At 39.5% G+C, this 23,137-nt stretch overlaps 3 non-coding genes and 2 pseudogenes across 3 annotated transcripts; 1 reads left to right on the forward strand and 4 right to left on the reverse strand.

The window, feature by feature from the left end:
- Window positions 1-3,250: 3,250 nt before the first annotated feature.
- LOC122044534 lies at window positions 3,251-3,448 on the reverse strand. Its single transcript, XR_006129577.1, has one exon. It is a non-coding gene; the product is annotated as a U2 spliceosomal RNA (small nuclear RNA).
- Window positions 3,449-8,641: 5,193 nt separating this feature from the next.
- Window positions 8,642-8,838, reverse strand: LOC122044557. The gene has a single exon (XR_006129593.1). It is a non-coding gene; the product is annotated as a U2 spliceosomal RNA (small nuclear RNA).
- A 597-nt stretch (window positions 8,839-9,435) lies between these two features.
- Window positions 9,436-23,137, forward strand: part of LOC122043587 — a 40,016-nt pseudogene continuing 26,314 nt past the window's right edge.
- Window positions 18,658-18,855, reverse strand: LOC122044815. Its single transcript, XR_006129814.1, has one exon. It is a non-coding gene; the product is annotated as a U2 spliceosomal RNA (small nuclear RNA).
- Window positions 21,640-21,824, reverse strand: LOC122044492 (annotated as a pseudogene).

The following is a 23,137-nucleotide window of genomic DNA, read 5'->3' on the forward strand; positions in this document are numbered from 1 at the left end:
CGTCGCTGCAGCTGCGTCGACAAGCAGGACATCTCCTCCGTCGGTCAACCTCTCTCCGCCTCGCTCCCTCGTAAGCTGATCAAATTCTTTGCCTAAGGTGTCTGTAGGTTTGATCCCCCGATTCGCTCGGCTCATCACTAGTCGGTTTCAGATGTTGATCCTATAGGAAATGGGAACGTAGGAGCATGCCCACGTTCCCCACTACTATTAATGGAAAAGTCCAATATATCCTTGAGTTATTTTCCTTTATAAGGGGTGCGTCCAAGGATCATGGCGGATGATTCACAATGTAGAGAAAGAGACAACGAGAGAGTGAGAAGAATATCTGAGACGGTGAGATTTGGTTCGTGGAATTGTGGAGAGCTTTCCAATCCTATGATTGCTCTTCCGGCAGCAAGTCCAATCGTCGTTGATTGTAGATCTGTGGGAGATTGTTGTAAGTGTTTACCATTTTAATTCGTTTTGATTCGTGCATTTAGAGTATCAACAATGGTATCATAGCACATAGTTAGTTATAAATGCATGACAAATCTCCTGCTTAAAATTTCTACCCCTTCCTTTTGCTCTCTTTTCCTGCCGCTCCGATCGATTTTGTTGCCTGCTGCCAACACATGGAAAAATAGTGTCCATGTCGCAAACTTCCCCAATTGCCGACGTCGTAGGCCTTGTGGAACACCCACAAAGTTTGCTCTGATATTGGCCGGTGGTTGTGCTCATGGCCGTCACTCGTAGAGGCTTTGCGTCATTAGCGTTGGAGGGCTATCGCCAAAGACTTCCCCTAGTTTCTGGTCACTAACATTATTTTTTGCTTGTTTTAGTGTGTGCGAGATCAAAGGAAAACTTTTTCTCATAGTAAAAAGTCTTATTCCAATCAATAACCAAGTAACCATTGCCAGCATGCCCTCTTTTCAATTTTCAAACATAATCAATCGTAACCCAATGCTCATGATTTCGATAAATTTTTAAATTAATTGATTTAAAAAAATTATTTTCAAATATTATAATTAATAATTTAATTATTATACTCGTGATAGTATCAAGCTAGAATTTATCTCCGCCTCGCTCCCTTGTAAGCACATCAAATTCTCCACTGAATTCTCTGGGTTTGATCCCCTGATTCGCTCAACTCATCACTAATCGACTTCAGATGTCGATCCTTCGAGCTGCGTCGCAATCGTTACGGGGGGTGTCGATGTGACTGCAACCCGGGATGCCCTTGATGGCGTCCGTGTCTTCACGGCGAGCACTAGAGAGTTCGTGTTCCTCATCAGACAATATGAGCAGCAAATCCTAACTACTTGTCAAAGTAACAACCTTATGTTAAAGAATATTCTTCCAAAACCTTTCTGGGGGATTATCATGTTTATCATCAACCGACCACTTATGACAGCATATTCCTTTAACTACCTCATCAATGGCATAAGTTATAAACAACAAAAGAGATACACATGTGGGTAAGGGAAGATTCCTTGGACAATTATTGCACAAGTTTTTTACTTTCCATTATCAACCTCTGACATTCTTCATCACCTCATGATTACGAGGTTATGAGAGGTGGTATAAAAAGGGAGCCCTCTCCGTTGCCAAAGTATGTTTTGTTCAACATCTCAAGCTTACTCTCACAAAAACGTTCTCTACTGTTCTTCACTCACCCATTCGGAATTTTTACTGATTTGAGCGTCGAAGGCCCTTCTCCAAAGACTTCCACTGATTTCTGGGCACTAACATTTTGTTTGTTTGTTTTAGTGTGTGTGGGATCGAAGGAAAACCTTGTCTCAGAGTAAAAAGTCTTATTCAAACCAATAACCAAGTCACCATTGCTAGCACACCCTCCTTTCAATTTTCAGACATGATCAATCGTATTGTCAAATATTTTGAGGAGGCAGTCTCAATTCATGCATCTTACTCTTGAGGTTTTGGTGGTTCTCATTTGATATGCTAGGTTCATCCTATTGAACTCGTTTTGTTTCTTTTATATCAACTTGCAATAGCCTGAAGGGAAGAGATGTGGAAAGTCAATCTTACTTTGGCCCTTCTGCTTCCTTCTCTCATTGCAAAATATATTAAAGAACTTTGTTGCCTACTTTCCCAACTCTGTTTCTTCCTGGTATGAAATCGCATTAACATGTTAGTTAATCTAACCTGGAAGCTAATCACCCCTCGAGTTATTCTCCTATAGTTCGGGCCCTCTGTAGACCGTAGGGTTAGGGTTTTCCCATGGTCTTTCATTTGGCCAATTCTTTCGGTGTGATCGAACAATCTACTTATCAGTTTGACTGAGCGAGCCTGTTTATCCAAAGCATTGGTTTGAAGTTGGTTGAAGATCATCGAGATGGTAACAACATTGTGCTCTCGGTACACTTCCCACGCATGCCCTATCATTGTCTCCTTGTTGCATATCCCAAGCATGCCGGATAGGGCGGTAAATGAACCAATGGTTCAAAAATAAGTTTAGTGTTCAGTTTAATACGGAGTTATTTATGTTCGTTCAATATACACAATTTTAATTAATTGGACATGCTTCAATAACTTACGAATAAATTTGAAAAATTATAATGGTGAATAATGATCATCAATAACTTTTTTATAAACATGCTAAATAAATAAAATTAAATAAGTTTAAATTATTAAATTTAATAACTAATTGAATAAGTTTCAAGCAATAAAGAAGTTTGTTCTTGTTTAATATTACCACGATAGGGCACTTTTTTTAGTTTCCCAAATATTTAAGGATCGAGTTTAAATCTCGGTGAATTAACGGATGAATTTTCTCTAATGGATAGTTGATCTAAGAAAACTGGATTGATGGACCGGTGGAAAATTTTCATGGCTTGATTGATCAACCCAGGATTAGTCAACGAAAGTTGAATACCAACTAAATTGAGAACTTGATAACATCTAAACGAACCAAACTCTGTCCTCACGGTGTAATCAAATTGGTATTCCCTAAGGATTAAATGTCATCCCACTTAGAAAGTTGTTTGGTATGTGATTTATCTTTCTTGGGCGGAGTAAAATTATTTTTTCTAACCAAATTTAAAAAAAATAAACTACCCTAATTATGGTTCTTCAATTATATTTGAATAAGCTAATCAAATTTAAAATTTTAATTAAATTAGTAAAAAAAATTCAATTATTTTTGTAATTTTAATTATTTTTAAATATATAAAATTTTAAGATTTAATTTCATGGACTATAATTAATAATTTAAAAATAAACTTAATTTAATATAAAATTTTAATTTAACTTGGTCGGGTGCGCCGAACCCCTGCAAAAGTGCAACACAAGGACGACACGTGAAGGATCTAGTAGCAAGCTATTGTAATGATCCCTCCCCAAAACAAAAATTAATTTAATATCATAGTGAATCAATGATCCACGTATCAGATATTAAACTGATAAGAACAGATACTACACTTGATCTTAGCCAAAAGGCCGAGAAAGGTATGAATAAAATTGAACCATAGCCTCTTCTTTTATAGCACTAGTTCCACTCCGCCAATAAAAACAAATGATATGGGACTAAATTCTAAACCCTAAACTCTAAACTCCATCTATTATAAAAGGTCATTACAGTAGTTTTTTTGTTTTTTTGCAAGAAGAGGCTAGAGTACAAGTCCACCTAGTCTAAATGGCCATTACAGATTTTTTTTAAGAAGAGGCGAGAGTACATTGCAATCCGTGATCTTTCTCATGTCTCCTTCTCCTTGGCCGCGGAAAAGAAATGAGAGTCTTGTTGCTTGCGATTTTGTTCTGGAGGCAGTTAAGGTTTGTTGCTTCGCCGCTGCAGCTGCGTCGGCGAGCAGGACCTCTCCTCCGTCGCTCACCCTCTCTCCGCCTCGCTCCCTCGTAAGCTGATCGAATTTCCCGCCGAAGTCATATGTGGGTTTGATCTCCCAATTCGCTCGGCTCGTCACTAGGAGTTGTATAACAACTTCTTAGGTAGGTGTTACAAATATTTTAAAATGATTTTAATAATTTAAATTAATTTTAATAAAATTTAAATGATTTTGACCAAGTAATATTTTAATATAAGAGTATTATATAAATAATAAATTTGATTAAAATAAAATAATTGATTAGGTTGTTGTAGATACAATAATATCGAAAAAAGTATATTTTTATATAAAATATCTTTATAGGATGTTTTTTTTTAATATTCATTTGATGATATATTGAATATGGGATCTCCTTTTATTTGTAATTTTAATTATTTTTAAATATATAAAATTTTAAGATTTAATTTAATGGACTATAATTAATAATTTAAAAATAAACTTAATTTAATATAAAAATTTAATTTAACTTGGTCGGGTGAGCCGAACCCCTGCAAAAGTGCAACACAAGGATGACACGTGAAGGATTTAGTAGCAAGCTATTGTAATGAACCCCTGGTATAAATGGCCATTAGAGTTTTTTTTTTAAGAAGAGGCGAGAGTACACTACAAACCGTGATCTTTCTCACATCTCCTTCTCCTTCGCCACGGAAAAGAAAGGAGAGTCTTGTTGCTTGTGATTTTGTTCTGGAGGCAGTTAAGGTTTGTTGCTTCGTCGCTGCAGCTACGTCGACAAGCAGGACATCTCCTCCGTCGGTCAACCTCTCTCCGCCTCGCTCCCTCGTAAGCTGATCAAATTCTTTGCCTAAGGTGTCTGTAGGTTTGATCCCCCGATTCGCTCGGCTCATCACTAGTCGGCTTCAGATGTTGATCCTATAGGAAATGGGAACGTAGGAGCATGCCCACGTTCCCCACTACTATTAATGGAAAAGTCCAATATATCCTTGAGTTATTTTCCTTTATAAGGGATGCGTCCAAGGATCATGGCGGATGATTCACAGTGTAGAGAAAGAGACAACGAGAGAGTGAGAAGAATATCTGAGACGGTGAGATTTGGTTCGTCGAATTGTGGAGAGCTTTCCAATCCTATGATTGCTCTTCCGGCAGCAAGTCCAATCGTCGTTGATTGTAGATCTGTGGGAGATCGTTGTAAGTGTTTACCATTTTAATTGGTCTTGATTCGTGCATTTAGAGTATCAACAATGGTATCATAGCACATAGTTAGTTATAAATGCATGACAAATCTCCTGCTTAAAATTTCTACCCCTTCCTTTTGCTCTCTTTTCCTGCCGCTCCGATCGATTTTGTTGCCTGCTGCCAACACATGGAAAAATAGTGTCCATGTCGCAAACTTCCCCAATTGCCGACGTCGTAGGCCTTGAGGAACACCCACAAAGTTTGCTCTGATATTGGCCGGTGGTTGTGCTCATGGTCGCCACTCGTAGAGGCTTTGCGTCATTAGCGTCGGAGGGCTATCGCCAAAGACTTCCCCTGGTTTCTGGTCACTAACATTTTTTTTTTGCGTGTTTTAGTGTGTGCGAGATCAAAGAAAAACTTTTTCTCATAGTAAAAAGTCTTATTCCAATCAATAACCAAGTAACCATTGCCAGCATGCCCTCTTTTCAATTTTCAAACATAATCAATCGTATTGTCAAATATTTTGAGGAGGAAGTCTCAATTCATGCATCTTACTCTTGAGGTTTTGGCGGTTCTCGACTATGTGAAAAACGACTTTTTACTTCGTTGATTACCTGAAGTAAAAGACCTGTTTTTACCGAAGTAGACACGCGTGTAGTAAAAAGATTCATTTTACTTCGGATAAACTCCGAAGTCATAGGCCCAGAAAAAATGAAGTCGTATTGGGTGTCGGGTTCGGACATATTACGAAGTAAAAAGTGCATATAACTTCGTCGGTTTTTAAAAACACCGATGTAATTAATCCTTTTCGACTTCATCGTATAGTATTTGTTGTGAAGTAATATACCTACTTTAACTTCGGTTAAAAATAAAGTAATGGATTACTTTTACTTCGTCATATATCATTAATTTCTGAAGTAATTATCGATTAAATTACATTTAGCTTCGTTCTAGATCGAAGTAATAGATAGATACGACTTTGAAATTTTTGGTAATAACTGAAGTAGTTGATACTATTTTACAGCAACAAATTGTGAATTCAAATTTTGAATTTGAAATGACGTGCCTTGACTGAATTTTGTTGGCTGAATTCAATTTTCGACTTTCAAATGCCGCAAATGCCATGTCTTGACTGAATTTCTTTGACTGAATTCAAATTTCAAAATTTCAAATGTCGTGCCTTGACTGAATTGCTTAGAATGAATTCAAATTTTGTATTTCAAATGTCGTGCCTTGACTGATCTCTACTTTGGAAAATGCCGTGCACAGCTCCAGCGGTGACGTGCCATTCTTGAAACCACCGCCCTCCCTGTTCATTTTGACTTTCGGGGCACAAAATTTGAATGCAACCTCTCTTGCCTTGCTGGCCACGGTTTCCAAGGTTGCCACACTCTTCTTCCCCAAGACTTCACCGGAGAAACCTTTGAAGGTCTGTGGGCCACCAGAAGCAGTTGCCGTCGCCGGAAATTTGTGTTCCTTGCCTTCCCACTGACCAGTGAGGACTATGGCAGCCCCCACCACTGGTCTCATCACGATCCACAACAACAAACCAAATAAAGAACAACCGAAAACAGAAGTATCTACTCCAAAAAAGCATCATGAATCAGCCCTTTAGGTAATGACCTCATAAACATAGAGACTGAAAAAAAAAGCAAAAAAAAAAGTCCAAACACTTGTCTTTGTTGGAAGAATAGCACCAAACCTACAACAAATTGGAGACCGTCTAAAACATGATTTTGCAAAATAAAGGAGGAGAAAAAGAAGAAGAATAAGAAAAAGAAATCGAAGGAAAGAAACCTGGACCTCAGCCTTCCACCAGCTCTATCAAATTGAAAACATACGGTATATCTCAAACACTTGCAACCTAAACCCTGCGTAAGAAAGTTCAAGTTGCCAAACCTTATTTCGGAAGCCCTAACGAGGAAACCTTCATCTCTGTTGCCTAAGACTCCAAATCGGAAGCCCTAACGAGGGGGAACGGAGAGGACTGAAATGAAGGGGAAGGAAGAGGAGGTCCAAAAAATCAATTTCGGCAGAGGGAAGCCCTAACCCAAGAAAACGAAAAAGTGGGGGGAAATAAAAGTGGTCTCAAAATAAAAGTTAACTCTTGTACTATTACTTCAGAGTAAACACTAAAAATTGTATTCACGACGTTACTACTTCGGTATTTAACAACTTTCCGAAGTAATAGCTTTTTTCAGTTTAAAGCGAAGCCCGTGTTTTTAAATCTGCGAAGTCTATATTTGTATATACTTCGTCGGTTTTTTCAGCGAAGTTGCTTATACACTTTTACTTCGTATATTTAAATTGACGAAGTAAATTGTGGCGAAGTAAAAAGTCATTTTTCACATAGTGCTCATTTGCTATGCTGAGTTCATCCTATTGAACTCGTTTTGTTTCTTTTATATCTACTTGCAATAGCCTGGAGGGATGAGATGTGGAATGTCAATCTTAGTTTGGCCTTTGTGCTTCCTTCTCCCATTGCAAAATATATTAAAGAACTTTGTTGCCTACTTTCCCAACTCTGTTGCATCCAGGTATGAAAGCGCCTTAAAATGTTAGTTAATCTAACACACAAGCTAATCACCCCTCGAGTTATTCTCCTATAGTTTGGGCCCTCCATAGACCGTAGGGTTAGGGTTTTCCCATGGTCTTTCATTTTGCATGTTCTTTCAGTGTGACCGAACAATTTACTTGTCAGTTTGACTGAGTGAGACTATTTATCCAAAGCATTGGTCTGGAGTTGGTTCAAGATCATCGAGATGGTAACAATATTGTGCTCTCGGTACACATCCCAAGCGTGCCCTATCATTGTGCCCTCGTTGCATATCCCAAGCATGCCAGATAAGGCAGTAAATGAACCAATGGTTCAAAAATAAGTTTGGTGTTCAATTTAATATGAAATTATTTATGTGCGTTCAATACAACACTATTTTAATTAATTAGACATGCTTCAAAAATTTATGAATAAATTTGAACAAGTATATTGGTGAATGATGATCATCAATAACTTGTTTATAAACATGTTTAAAAAAATAAAATAAAATAAAATAATTAAATTTAATAAATAATTGAATAAGTTTCAAACAATAAATAAGGTTGTTCTTGTGTAATAGTACCATGATAGGACACTTTTAGTTTCCCAAATATTTAAGGATCGAGTTTAAATCTCGGTGAATTAACGGATGAATTTTCCCTAATAGACGATTGATCTAAGAACATTGGATTGATGGACCAGTGGAAAATTTTTATGTCTAGATTGACCATCCCAGGATTAGTCAGCGAAAGTTGAGTACTTGATACCAATTCAATTGAGAACTTGATAACATTTAAACGAACCAACCTCAAGCCAAACTTGAACCAAACTCTACCCCCACGGTGTAGCCAAATTGGTATTCAGGTAATTAAATAATAAATTTGATTAAAATAAAATAATTGATTAGGTTGTTGTAGATACAATAATATTGAAAAAAGTATATTTTTATATAAAATATCTTTATAGGATGTTTTTTTTAATATTCATTTGATGATATATTGAATATGGGATCTCCTTTCATTTGTAATTTTAATTATTTTTAAATATATAAAATTTTAAGATTTAATTTAATGGACTATAATTAATAATTTAAAAATAAACTTAATTTAATATAAAAATTTAATTTAACTTGGTCGGGTGCGCCGAACCCTTGCAAAAGTGCAACACAAGGATGACACGTGAAGGATCTAGTAACAAGCTATTGTAATGATCCCTCCCAAAACAAAAATTAATTTAATATCATAGTGAACCAATGGTCCACGTATCAGATATTAAACTGATAAGAACAGATACTACACTTGATCTTAGCCAAAAGGCCGAGAAAGGTATGAATAAGAAAGTGTCATAGCCTCTTCTTTTATAGCACTAGTTCCACTCCGTCAATCAAAAACAAAAGATATGGGACTAAATTCTAAACCCTAACATGTAAACTCCATCTAGTATAAAAGGTCATTGCAGTTTTTTTTTTGTTTGTAAATAGAGGCGAGAGTACAACTCCACCTGGTCTAAATGACCATTAGAGTTTTTTTTCATAAGAGGCGAGAGTACACTACAAACCGTGATCTTTCTCATGTCTCCTTCTCCTTGGCCGTGGAAAAGAAAGGAGAGTCTTGTTGCTTGCGATTTTGTTCTGGAGCTAGTTAAGGTTTGTGGCTTCGCCGCTGCAGCTGCGTCGACGAGCAGGGCCTCTCGTCCGTCGGTCACCCTCTCTCCATCTCACTCCCTCGTAAGCTGTTCAAATTTTTCACCGAAGCTGTCTGTGGGTTTGATCCCCCAATTCGCTCATCTCGTCAATAGTCGGCTTCAGATGTCGATCCTATAGGAAATGGGAACGTGGGAACATGCCCACGTTCCCCACTACTCATAATGGAAAAGCCCATCATATCCTTGGGTTATTTCCCTTTATAAGGGGTGCGTCCAAGGATCATGGGGGACAATTCACGGTGTAGAGAAAGAGACAGCGAGAGAGTGAGCAGAACATCTGAGACGGTGGGATTTGGTTCGTGGAATTGTGGAGAGCTTTCCAATCCTATGATTGCTCTTCCGACCGCAAATCCAATCTTCGTCGATTGCAGATCTGCGGGAGACCGTTGTAAGTGTTTACAATTTTAATTCGTTTTGATTCATGCATTTAGAGTATCAACAATGGTATTAGAGCACATAGTTAGTTATAAATGCATGACAAATCTCCTGCTTAAAATTGCTACCCCTTCCTTTTGCTCTTGTTTGCTGCCGCTCCGATCGATTTTGTTGCCCGCTGCCAACACATGGAAAGATAGCGTCCATGTCATTAACTTCGCCAATTGCCGACGTCGTAGGCCTTGAGGGACACCCACGGAGTTTGTCTCCGATTTGGCTGGTGGCTTTGCTCATGGCCGCCACTCGCTGAGGCTTTCCGTCATTAACATCAGAGGGCTATCGCCAAAGACTTCCCCTGATTTCTGGGTACAAACATTTTTTTTACTTGTTTTTGTGTTTGCGAGATCAAAGGAAAACTTTTTCTCATAGTAAAAAGTCTTATTCCAATCAATAACAAGTCACCATTGCCAGCATGCCCTCTTTTCAATTTTCAGACACGATCAATCGTACTATCAAATATTTTGAGGAGGAAGTCTCAATTCATGCATCTTACTCTTGATGTTTTAGTGGTTCTCATTTGATATGCTGGGTTCATCCTATTGAACTCGTTTTGTTTCTTTTATATCTACCTACAATAGCCTGGAGGGAAGAGATGTGGAAAGTCAATCTTACTTAATTTGGTCGTTGTGCTTCCTTCTCCCATTGCAAAATATATTAATGAACTTTGTTGCCAACTTTCCCAACTTTGTTGCTTCCTGGTATGAAAGTGCCTTAACATGTTACTTAATCTAACCCGCAAGCTAATCACCCCTCGTGTTATTCTCCTATAGTTCGGGCCCTCCGTAGACTGTAGGGTTAGGGTTTTACCATGGTCTATCATTTGGCATGTTCTTTCAGTGATCCATTTATCAGTTTGACTGAGCGAGCCTATTTATCCAAAGCATTGGTCTGGAGTTGGTTCAAGATCATCAAGATGGTAACAACATTGTGCTCTCGGTACACATCCCATGTGTGCCCTATCATTGTGCCCTCGTTGCATATCCCAAGCGTGCTGGATAGGGCGGTAAATGAACCAATTGTTCAAAAATAAGATTGGTGTTCAATTTAATAAGGAATTATTTTTGTTCGTTCAATACAACACAATTTCAATACCTTACGAATAAATTTGAACAAGTATGTTGGTGAATAATGATCATAAATAACTTTTTTATAAACATGTTAAATAAATAAAATAAAATAAAATAATTAAATTTAGTAAATAGTTGAACAAGTTTCAAACAATAAATAAGGTTGTTCTTGTGTAATAGTACCACAGTAAGGCACTTTTTTTAATTTCCCAAATATTTAAGGATTGAGTTTAAATCTCGATGAATTAACGAATGAATTTTCTCTAATGGACGATTGATCTAAGAACACTGGATTGATGGACCGGTGGAAAATTTTTATGGTTGGATTGACCATCCCAAGATTAGTAAGTTGAATACTTGAATTTTCTCTATTGGACGATTGATCTATGAACACTGGTTTGATGGACCGGTGGAAAATTTTTATGGTTGGATTGACCATCACAGGATTAGTAAGTTGAATACTTGAATTTTATCTATTAGAAAGTGTTAGGATCGATGGTCCTCGGCTAGAGAGGGGGGGTGTGAATAGCCGCCCCAAATCGTTCGTTTCTTTCTACAAACCAGGTTAGCGCAGCGGAAAATAAACCAATAGAAACGAAAATAAGGAAGAGCAAACCTCAAACTCGAACTCGACTATGTAACGAGGCTCGGAGATGAAACTCCTACTCCTCGGCGTGTCCGTAAGGTGGACGAGCCCTTTCAATCCGTCGGTGGATGAGTCCCCGGAAAACCGGCTAAAACAAACTCCTTCTGGGTGGAGAAACCTCGCCACAATACTTTCTTGCAGCAGCAAGATCAGAGTGTACAAGAATACAGCAAGAAACTAAGTACAATACAAAAGTAATAACCCTAGCTTGCCTTCTTGTCGACTGGATGAAGCAGCAACTTCACGAGACGCCTACAACAGCAGGAACCAGCCGATGAAGCTCACACGAAGCTTCAATCAGAAGCGAGCTCAGCAAAACTCAAATTACAACAGTCAGAAGAACAGCAGCTCAAGGAGGAAGAAGAAGTAGCAAGAGCGCACTGTAGAAATCCTTGAACTTCTTTTATAACCTGCGAAGAAGACACAGCAGAAACTAGCCGTTGCTACGCAACGGCTAGGACCTGGACCGATCAGGCTGGGGCCTGATCGGTCCAGGGAACCTCTGATCGGTCTTGGGTACTGATCAGGCCCCAGTCTGATCGGTCCCCGGACCGATCCCACCTCTCTTCCAGAGAGGTGGCTACATCTCTGATCGGTCGTGGAGACCGATCAGACTCCCTGCTGATCGGTCTCCAGACCGATCAGTTCACTCACAGTAGGTTGGCTCAACTCATCTGATCGGTCTCCAGACCGATCAGATGACTTATAGAACCCTTCTGTTTGTTATCTGATCGGTCACCAGACCGATCAGATACTCAGGCGTATCGCTGGATCGGTCACCAGACCGATCCAGGTTTAGAGCTCCAGCCCTAAACCCTAAATGGTCCTGAGAACGAGCTACCGAGCCCTCTCCGACTTCGTCCGGTCCAGAGAACGAGCTACCGAGCCCTCTCTGACCACAGTCCGGAGAACGAGCTACCGAGCCCTCTCCGGCTTTCCGTGCCAAGTCTCCAACTTGGTCTTCTCCGTGCCAAGTCTCCATCCTTGGACTTTTCCCGTGCCAAGCTCCCTGCTTGGACTTTTCACCAGATGTCTGGTCAACCTTGACCCATCTGGATTTCCCTTGCCTGGCTTCACTCATCAGGACTTCCAAACTGCCTAGCTTCACTCACTAGGTCTTTCCCTTGCCTGGCTTCACTCACCAGGACTTTCACCTGGCTTCACTCACCAGGATTTCCACACTGCCTAACATCCCAGTTAGGACTTTCTCACTGCCTGGCTTCACTCACCAGGACTTTCCAACTGCCTAACATCCCAGTTAGGACTTTCCCACTTCCTGGCTTCACTCACCAGGACTTTCCATACTGCCTAACATCCCAGTTAGGACTTTCCCACTGCCTGGCTTCACTCACCAGGACTTTCCACCTGCCTAACATCCCAGTTAGGACTTTCTCTCGTGCCAAGCTCCCTGATTGGACTTTTCGCGTGCCAAGCTCCCTGCTTGGACTTTTCCAGTGCCAAGTTCCCTGCTTGGACTTTTTCCGTTGCCAAGTCTCCATACTTGGACTCTTTCCCGAATTAGGTCAACCAGGTCAACCTTGACCTACGTTGCACCAATAATCTCCCAAACATTTGTCCCATATCAAGAATACAACTCTTCCACGAGTGTCAAACATCAAAATACAACTTAACTAGGTCAACCTTGACCTAAGGTTGCACCATCAATCTTCCTAAGTCAAACATCAAAATACAACTCGAGTCAGGTCAACTCGAGTCAGGTCAACCAGGTCAACCTTGACCTAAGGTTGCACCAACAATCTCCCCCTTTTTGATGTTTGACAAAACCATAATCAAGTTAGGTTAATCCGATAACCTAACTTAGGTTTCCCAATGTTCTTCAATGTTCTTCCTTGAACATTATCTAGAACATTCTCCCATTCTCCAACACTCTCCCCCTTTTTGACACACATCAAAAAGAGAGAGTCAAGGTCAAGAGTTTCCTCCTAATGAAAGTCCCATACCTTTCATTGAAACTCTTAATTTCCCCCTTGATACTAAACTCAACAATCAACTTAGTGACAATCCTATGTCACTAATCCTTAAAAGTCTTAAGGAGTAAAAACTCCCCCTAAGAGTCAACTCCCCTTGACAATTAGGTAAAAACTCCCCCTAAAGGTCAACTCCCCCTTGACCATTGCACCAACAATGTCTTGAAGAGTTTCAAACCTTTAGAAATCCAAAACACCAACTCCCAGCTGAAATTTCAGACAAAACAGTCGAAAAATCAGCATTTGGCACGCCCTGATCAGACCGATCAGGGATTCCCTGGATCGGTCACAGTGACCGATCCAGCATCCCCTGGACCGATCAGGCAACCTCCTGATCGGTCCACAAGTCTGATATCAGATTTCTGATTTCTTCTCCCGAAATTCAGAAACCTCTAGAAAATCACAGAAAATTTCAAAAATTGTAAAATTTTAAGGATACATTCCTCATAACATACACTATCATGGAAAAATAATTTTCGATGAAAATAACTTCCATTTTCAAATCTTGATACAAAGTTTAAAAACTTTTAAATAGTTCAAGTTTAACTCAACTTTGTATCACAATGTTCAATGATGAATGCAATCACTAAGATGTCTTCATCAAGGTTTTCCAAATCAATTTCAAAATGATTTTAAACCTTTTAATTTAGGACCATAATCTTAGGGCTAAATGTACATGACTTGTACACAAGCTTTCCCTATGATCCTCCATTTCTTGAATTAGGCTCATCTAGGTACAAGAACTATGCACCTTGATCCTAATTCATGATCCTAATATCTCACACACATCTAAAGTGTATCAAACACATCCATGGCAATTTTAATGTGAGATATGGGTTTAGGTATCTTAGACTAAGGTCTCATGCATTTTCTAAACATAAATTTGATCTCAATATCAAAATGTGTTTTTCATCCTTAAATCAATTCAATTGATTATTAATGCAAGAGATGATGACATGGCATAAAATGGTATCATAAATGAAAACATGTGCCAAAGTCATGATGTCATGGCATAAAGTTTGAAACTTAAATAAACATGACATAAAAACTAGCCTAAGCATTATCATGACATTTCAAATGATAATAAAACTAAACATGATGTCATGACATGTGAGGGCAAACAATCATGGCAAGATTTAGCATAAATAAATATACCTAGATTACCTATCTAAGTATCCTTAACCACTTGGCTAACTTCAAATTTAATCCTAGATTGCCCCAAAATGCCAAAATCCTAATTTTGACACTTCTTGAACTCTAGATTAATTCATGCCACTTAAAGATCAAATTTATCCTCAAAACTTGGCATGTTTCATTTTTTTTTCGAGAGTTCTCTAGATTTTCCCAAATTATGCCAATTGAGATTAAAAATGAAATTTCCAATCTTTAGGCACATTTAACTCTTCAAAGGAGTAAATGATAATTCCATTTCATTTTCAAAAGTTCTCAAAACCTTGAAAATGCTCCTTGAGTGTCAATTTCCTCAAAGTTGGGTTAACTACCCTTCTAATCGGAGTTGACACTCTCTAACCCATCTATGGGGTAGAGAAGATGCTCCTAGGAACCCAATACCTATTAGAGCTCATTGGGTTCACTAAATATTCACTAGGGATAACTTTCCTAGCAACCCTCCTAATGACCCTCTTAGGCTTTAAAGCCTTGGTCATTTGGGTCTCATCAATGTCAACTATAGGGGTGACTCCCCTTGTGACCTTGGTAATGGTCTTCCTAGCCCTAGGTTTTGTTCCATAATCGAATGAAACATTATGATAAGTGGGCTTGACCAATTGGGACTTAGGTTTGTGACCCAAACCTTTCTTGTCCTTGGACTTGGGTTTTTGACCCCTAGAACCTAGAGTCAAATCCTTAAGAGCCTTTTCTAGAGAGTCAAGTCTTGACCTCAAGACTTGATTTTCTTTCTCTAATACCTCAAGTTTTGATTTATCATTTTTCTTTGAGGTATTCCTAGGCATGTGTCTAGATGATTTGGGATTTCTATCTAGATTTTCCTTAGCCTTAGATGAGTTAATTCTAGGGTTAGCATTTCTAGAATTGTTCTTATCTAGGCTAACATGCTTGGCTCCTAAGCACATGTATCGATTTCTAGTGTTAACATGCTTATCATTATTGACAATGGCAATAAGACTACTAGCATGCATCCTACTAGAATTGCAAGAATGAGCTTTAAATGTTACCTTAGGGTTTGCCTTAGCTCCCCCTTTACACGTGTTTGGCCTCTTGTCCTTGTGAGGTTGCCTCCCCCTTGGACATTGACTCCTATAGTGTCCTCGTTGCTTGCATTGGAAGCACACCACGTGCTTCTTGCTCTTGCATGTCGGGACTCCGGCTTTCTTGACCTTTGGCGCCGGTGGGGTCTTTCTAACCCTCTTTGGACACTTACTCTTGTAGTGCCCAAATTTCCTACACTCAAAGCACATTATGTGTAATTTGCTAGAAATTAAAATGCTTGAGTTACCTAGGTTTGAGGATGGATGGATGCTCTCTTCTTCATCCCTCCTGGAGGTAGAAGCTTCTTCTTCGTACTCCGATCTTGGAGAAGAACTCACCTCCTCTTCTTCTTTAGATGTTGAGTAGCCCTCAACTTCTAATTCCTCACCTCCACGATGTGAGCTACTTGGCTCACTAGGCTCCTCTTCATGGCTTGAAGTGGGGCTCTCCTCATGGAGTTTGGCCAAGTTGTTCCACAACTCCTTGGCATTATTGTATCCTCCTATCTTACACAAAATATCATTAGGTAAAGAAAATTCAATGATTTTCGTTACCTCATCATTGATTTCGGATTGTCGGATTTGCTCTTTCGTCCACTCCTTCTTCTTAATAAGTTTTCCTTCCTCATCCATCGGAGGGGAAAACCCTTCTTGTACACAGAACCAATTTAACATATTAGTCCTAAGAAAATACATCATCCTTACCTTCCAATATGTGAAGTTGTCGTGAGACTCGTAGAAGGGTTGAATCGTGACATCTTCTCCATAGAGATCCATCTCTAGCCCGTGCTCCCCCGGGTGTTGATCCGTCGAAGAGCGGCCTCGCTCTGATACCACTTGTTAGGATCGATGGTCCTCGGCTAGAGAGGGGGGGGGTGTGAATAGCCGCCCCAAATCGTTCGTTTCTTTCTACAAACTAGGTTAGCGCAGCGGAAAATAAACCAATAGAAACGAAAATAAGGAAGAGCAAACCTCAAACTCGAACTCGACGATGTAACGAGGTTCGGAGATGAAACTCCTACTCCTCGGCGTGTCCGTAAGGTGGACGAGCCCTATCAATCCGTCGGTGGATGAGTCCCCGGAAAACCGGCTAAAACAAACTCTTTCTGGGTGGAGAAACCTCGCCACAATACTTTCTTGCAGCAACAAGATCAGAGTGTACAAGAATACAGCAAGAAACTAAGTACAATACAAAAGTAATAACCCTAGCTTGCCTTCTTGTCGACTGGATGAAGCAGCAACTTCACGAGACGCCTACAACAGCAGGAACCAGCCGATGAAGCGAGCTCAGCAAAGCTCAAATTACAGCAGTCAGAAGAACAGCAGCTCAAGGAGGAAGAAGAAGTAGCAAGAGCGCACTGTAGAAATCCTTGAACTCCTTTTATAACCTGCGAAGAAGACATAGCAGAAACTAGCCGTTGCTACGCAACGGCTAGTACCTGGACCGATCAGGCTGGGGCCTGATCGGTCCAGGGAACCTCTGATCGGTCTTGGAGACTGATCAGGCCCCAGTCTGATCGGTCCCCGGACCGATCCCACCTCTCTTCCAGAGAGGTGGCTGCATCTCTGATCGGTCGTGGAGACCGATCAGACTCCCTACTGATCGGTCTCCAAACCGATCAGTTCACTCACAGCAGGTTAGATGACTTACAGAACCCTTCTGTTTTGTTATCTGATCAGTCACCAGACCGATCAGATACTCAGGCGTATAGCTGGATCGGTCACAAGACCGATCCAGGTTTAGAGCTCCAGCCCTAAACCCTAAATGGTCCTGAGAACGAGCTACCGAGCCCTCTCTTGACCTAGTCCGGAGAATGAGCTACCGAGCCCTCTCCGACTTCGTCCGGTCCAAAGAACGAGCTACCGAGCCCTCTCTGACCACAGTCCGGAGAACGAGCTACCGAGCCCTCTCCGGCTTTCCGTGCCAAGTCTCCAACTTGGTCTTCTCCGTGCCTAGTCTCCATCCTTGGACTTTTCCCGTGCCAAGCTCCTTGCTTGGACTTTTCACCAGATGTCTGGTCAACCTTGACCCATCTGGATTTCCCTTGCCTAGCTTCACTCATCAGGACTTCCAAACTGCCTAGCTTCACTCACTAGGTCTTTCCCTTGCCTGACTTCACTCACCAGGACTTTCACCTGGCTTCACTCACCAGGATTTCCACACTGCCTAACATCCCAGTTAGGATTTTCTCACTGCCTGGCTTCACTCACCAGGACTTTCCAACTGCCTAACATCCCAGTTAGGACTTTCCCACTTCCTGGCTTCACTCACCAGGACTTTCCATACTGCCTAACATCCCAGTTAGGACTTTCCCACTGCCTGGCTTCACTCACCAGGACTTTCCACCTGCCTAACATCCCAGTTAGGACTTTCTCTCGTGCCAAGCTCCCTGATTGGACTTTTCGCGTGCCAAGCTCCCTGCTTGGACTTTTCCAGTGCCAAGTTCCCTGCTTGGACTTTTTCCGTTGCCAAGTCTCCATACTTGGACTCTTTCCCGAATTAGGTCAACCAGGTCAACCTTGACCTACGTTGCACCAATAATCTCCCAAACATTTGTCCCATATCAAGAATACAACTCTTCCACGAGTGTCAAACATCAAAATACAACTTAACTAGGTCAACCTTGACCTAAGGTTGCACCATCAATCTTCCTAAGTCAAACATCAAAATACAACTCGAGTCAGGTCAACTCGAGTCAGGTCAACCAGGTCAACCTTGACCTAAGGTTGCACCAACAGAAAGTTGTTTGGTACATGATTTATCTTTCTTCGGCGGAGTAAAATCATTTTTTCTTACCAAATTAAAAAAAAACACTAATTAAGTTATTTCGATTAAATTGAAGGACCTAATTAAATTATTTCAAAATTTAATCTAAGAAAACATCAATTTATTCAATTCTAATTTTAAAATTTCTTATTCATTAACTGAACATTAATAATTAATTCAGTAAAAAAATTCAATTATTTTTATGTGTTTTATATTTATTTTTAAATATATAAAATTTTAAGATTTAATTTCATGCACTATAATTAATAATTTTAAAAAAACTTAATTTAATATAAAAATTTAATTTATCGTGGTCGCGTGCGTCGAACCCCTACAATAGTGCAAAATAGGGATGCCACGCGAAGGATCCAATAGCAAGCTACTGTAATGATCCCTCCCCAAAATAAAAATTAATTTAATATCATAGTGAACCAATTGTCCATGTATCAGATATTAAACTGATAAGAACAGATACTACACTTGATCTTAGCCAAAAGGCCGAGAAAGGTATGAATGAGAAAGTGTCATAGCCTCTTCTTTTATAGCACTAGTTCCACTCTGTCAATTAAAAACAAACGATATGGGACTAAATTCTAAACCCTAAACTCTAAACTCCACCTAGTATAAAAGGTCATTACAGTTTTTTTTTGTTTGTAAATAGAGGCGAGAGTACAACTCCACCTGATATAAATGGCCATTAGAGTTTTTTTTTTAAGAAGAGGCGAGAGTACACTGCAAACCGTGATCTTTCTCACGTCTCCTTCTCCTTGATCGTGGAAAAGAAAGGAGAGTCTTGTTGCTTGCGATTTTGTTCTCGAGGCAGTTAAGATTTGTTGCTTCACCGCTGTAGCTGCGTCGACGAGCAGGACCTCTCCTCCGTCGGTCACCCACTCTCCTCCTCGCTCCCTCGTAAGCTGATCAAATTCTTCGCCGAAGCTGTCTATGGGTTTGATCCCTCAATTCGCTCGGCTCGTCACTAGTTGGCTTCAGATGCTGATCCTACAGGAAATGGGGAACGTGGGAACATGCCCACGTTCCCCACTACTCTTAATGGAAAAGTCCATTATATCCTTGGGTTATTTTCCTTTATAAGGGGTACGCCCAAGGATCATTGGGGGGGGGGGGGTGATTCACGGTGTAGAGAAAGAGACAACGGGAGAGTGAGAAGAACATTTGAGACGGTGGGATTTGGTTCGTGGAATTGTGGAGAGCCTTCCGATCCTATGATTGATCTCCCGACATCAAATCCAATCGTTGTCGATTGTAGATCTGCGGGAGATTGTTACTAAGTGTTTACCATTTTAATTCATTTTGATTCATGCATATTGAGTATCAACAATGGTATCAGAGCATATAGTTAGTTATAAATGCATGACAAATCTCCTGTTTAAGATTGCTACCCCTTCCTTTTGCTCTTGTTTGCTGCCGCTCCGATCGATTTTGTTGCCTATTGCCAACACATAGAAAGATAGTGTCCATGTCGCGAACTTCCCCAATTGCCGACGTCGTAGGCCTTGAGGGACACCCACGGAGTTGTCTTCGATTTGGCCGGTGGCTGTGCTCATGGCCGCCACTCGCAGAGGCTTTGCGTCATTAGCGTCGGAGGGCTATCGCCAAAGACTTCCCCTGGTTTTTGGGCACTAACGTTTTTTTTTCTTGTTTTAGTGTGTGCGAGATCAAAGGAAAACTTTTTCTCATAGTAAAAAGTCATATTCCAATCAATAACCAAGTCACCATTGCCAGCATGCCCTCTTTTCAATTTTCAGACATGATCAATCATACTGTCAAATATTTTGAGGAGGAAGTCTCAATTCATGCATCTTACTCTTGAGGTTTTGGTGGTTCTCATTTGATATGCTGGGTTCATCCTATTGAACTCCTTTTGTTTCTTTTATATCTACTTGAAATGGCCTGGAGGGAAGAGATGTGGAAAGTCAATCTTACTTTGGCCATCGTGCTTCCTTCTCCCATTGCAAAATATATTAAAGAACTTTGTTGCCAACTTTCCCAACTCTGTTGCTTCCTAGTATGAAAGCACCTTAACATGTTTGTTAATCTAACCCGCAAGCTAATCACCCCTCGAGTTACTCTCCTATAGTTAGGGCCCTCCGTAGACCGTAGGGTTAGGGTTTCCCCATGGCCTTTCATTTGGCTTGTTCTTTGAGTGTGACCGAACAATTTACTTATCAGTTTGACTGAGCGAGCATGTTTATCCAAAGCATTGGTCTGGAGTTGGTTCAAGATCATCGAGATGGTAACAACATTGTGCTCTCGGTACATATCCCAAGCGTGCGCTATCATTCTGCCCTCGTTGCATATCCCAAGCATGCCAGATAGGGCAGTAAATGAACCAATGGTTCAAAAATAAGTTTGGTGTTCAATTTAATATGGAATTATTTATGTGCGTTCAATACAACACAATTTTAATTAATTGGGCATGTTTCAATAACTTATGAATAAATTTGAACAAGTTTATTAGTGAATAATAATCATCAATAACTTTTTATAAACATGTTAAATAAATAAAATAAAATAAGTTTAAATTATTAAATTTAATAACTAATTGAATAAGTTTTAAGCAATAAATAAGGTTGTTCTTGTGTAATAGTACCACGGTAGGGCACTTTTTTAGTTTCTCAAATATTTAAGGATCGTGTTTAAATCTTGGTGAATTAACGGATGAATTTTCTCTAATGGACGGTTGATCTAATAACACTGGACTGACAGACCGGTTAAAAATTTTCATGGCTGGAGGATTTGCAAGTTGAATACTTGATACCAATTAAATTGAGAACTTGATAACATTTAAAATTTAAAATGAATAACCTAATCAAATTTAAAATTTTAATTAAATTATTTCAAAATTTCATCTAAGAAAACATCAATTTATTCAATTATAATTTTAAAATTTCTTATTTATTAACTAAAAATTAATAATTAAATCAGTAAAAAAAATTTGATTATTTTTTATGTGTTTTGTATTTATTTTAAAATATATAAAATTTTATGATTTAATTTCATGGACTGTAATAAATAATTTAAAAATAAACTTAATTTAGGTGGTGTTAGAATGAGGAGAGAGAAAGTATAATGAGAGAGAACAAGGAGAGAAAATGAAATGAAAGAAAAATTAAACAAATATACTAAGGGTATTTTTGTCCAAAACTTAATTCCTATTCCTATTCCATCAAAACCTAAGGGAGGGGGTGGGTTTCATCCAGGTTTGGAAATGAATCCATTCCCTTATTTCCAAACCTCTAAACCAAACACCACCTTAATAGAAAAAGTTAATTGAACTTAACACACGAACCCTGCAATAGTACAACACAAGGATAACACACGAAAGATCTAGTAGATGATCTATCCCCAAAAACAAAAATTAATTTAATATCTTAGTGATCCAATGGTCCATGTATTAGATATTAAACTAATAAAAACAAATACTACACTTGATCTTAGCCAAAAAGCTGAGAAAGATATGAATAAATTAGAGCCATAGCCTCTTCTTTTATAGCACTAGTTCCACTCCGTCAATCAAAAACAAATGATATGGGACTAAATTCTAAACCCTAAACTCTAAACTCCATCTAGTATAAAAGGTCATTACAATTTTTTTTTTGTTTGTAAGAAGAGGCGAGAGTACAACTCCACCTGGTCTAAATGGCCATTAGAGTTTTTTTTTTAAGAAGACGCGAGATTACATTGCAAACTGTGATCTTTCTCACGTCTCCTTCTCCTTGACAGCGGAAAAGAAAGGAGAGTCTTGTTGCTTGAGATTTTGTTCTGGAGGTTGTTAAGGTTTGTTGCTTCGCCACTGCAGCTGCGTCGGCGAGCAGGACCTCTCCTCCGTCGCTCACCCTCTCTCCGCCTCGTTCCCTCGTAAGCTGATCGAATTCTCCGTCGAAGCCATCTGTGGGTTTGATCCCCCGATTCACTCGGCTCGTCACTAGTCGGCTTCAGATGCTGATCCTTCAAGTTGCGTCGCATGGTTCCTCTGTCGCAATCGCTACTAGCGGCGTCAATGAGACCGCAACCCGGGATGCCCTAGATGGTATCCGTGTATTCGCAGCGGGGGCACTGGAGAGCCCTGTTCCTCAGCGATCTCTGGGACCAAAACGAAATATCAAATTGCTTCCTTTTTTCCCTTCTCCCGTTCATACTAACTACTGATTTTCTAAATCTTTCTTCTCTAGATCTGATTACCACTTGCTCTTAGTTTGTTCGATTAGGCAATTGTTAGCTGTTCTGTTTCATTGTCCTAGCAGATTGATTGATACATGATCAACTACTTTTGTGTGGATTAGTGTGTTTTAGTGGTTGCACTCTTGAGGCATTTTGGATGTTTTTGTTGGTGAGTTTAGCTCTTCTCTTTTGATACTTGCAAACTCATCCAAATTTGATGCAGCAAGAGTTAAACTAATTGCAGTTGGTGTTGGGACTCCTGGCAAAGCTTGCGTGCTTGTTGAACGGGTAATGATTCAATTTTGCAGTTAACTTTGATTGTAGTAATTTGTTGTTTTACAATAGTGTGTTTGTTCTATGTTTCACAAGAGAATGTATCTCCTGAAACATGGAGATTTCCGGTTTCCTTTGCTTATGATCATTGATCTCCTTCATGAGAAATTTACAAGGATCATTCGCTGCAGAACAATTCACGCGCCTAGAATTGATCCAAGCATCTCAATTTTTTTTTAAAATTTATTCCTTTAAATTGTAAATCCTAAACACCCAAAATATACATATATTATATAACCCATGGGTACTTAAAATTTTTTAATTTTAATTTTTTTAGC

This window comes from Zingiber officinale, chromosome 2A (assembly GCF_018446385.1).
Source record: "Zingiber officinale cultivar Zhangliang chromosome 2A, Zo_v1.1, whole genome shotgun sequence".
Taxonomy (NCBI): Eukaryota; Viridiplantae; Streptophyta; class Magnoliopsida; order Zingiberales; family Zingiberaceae; genus Zingiber; species Zingiber officinale.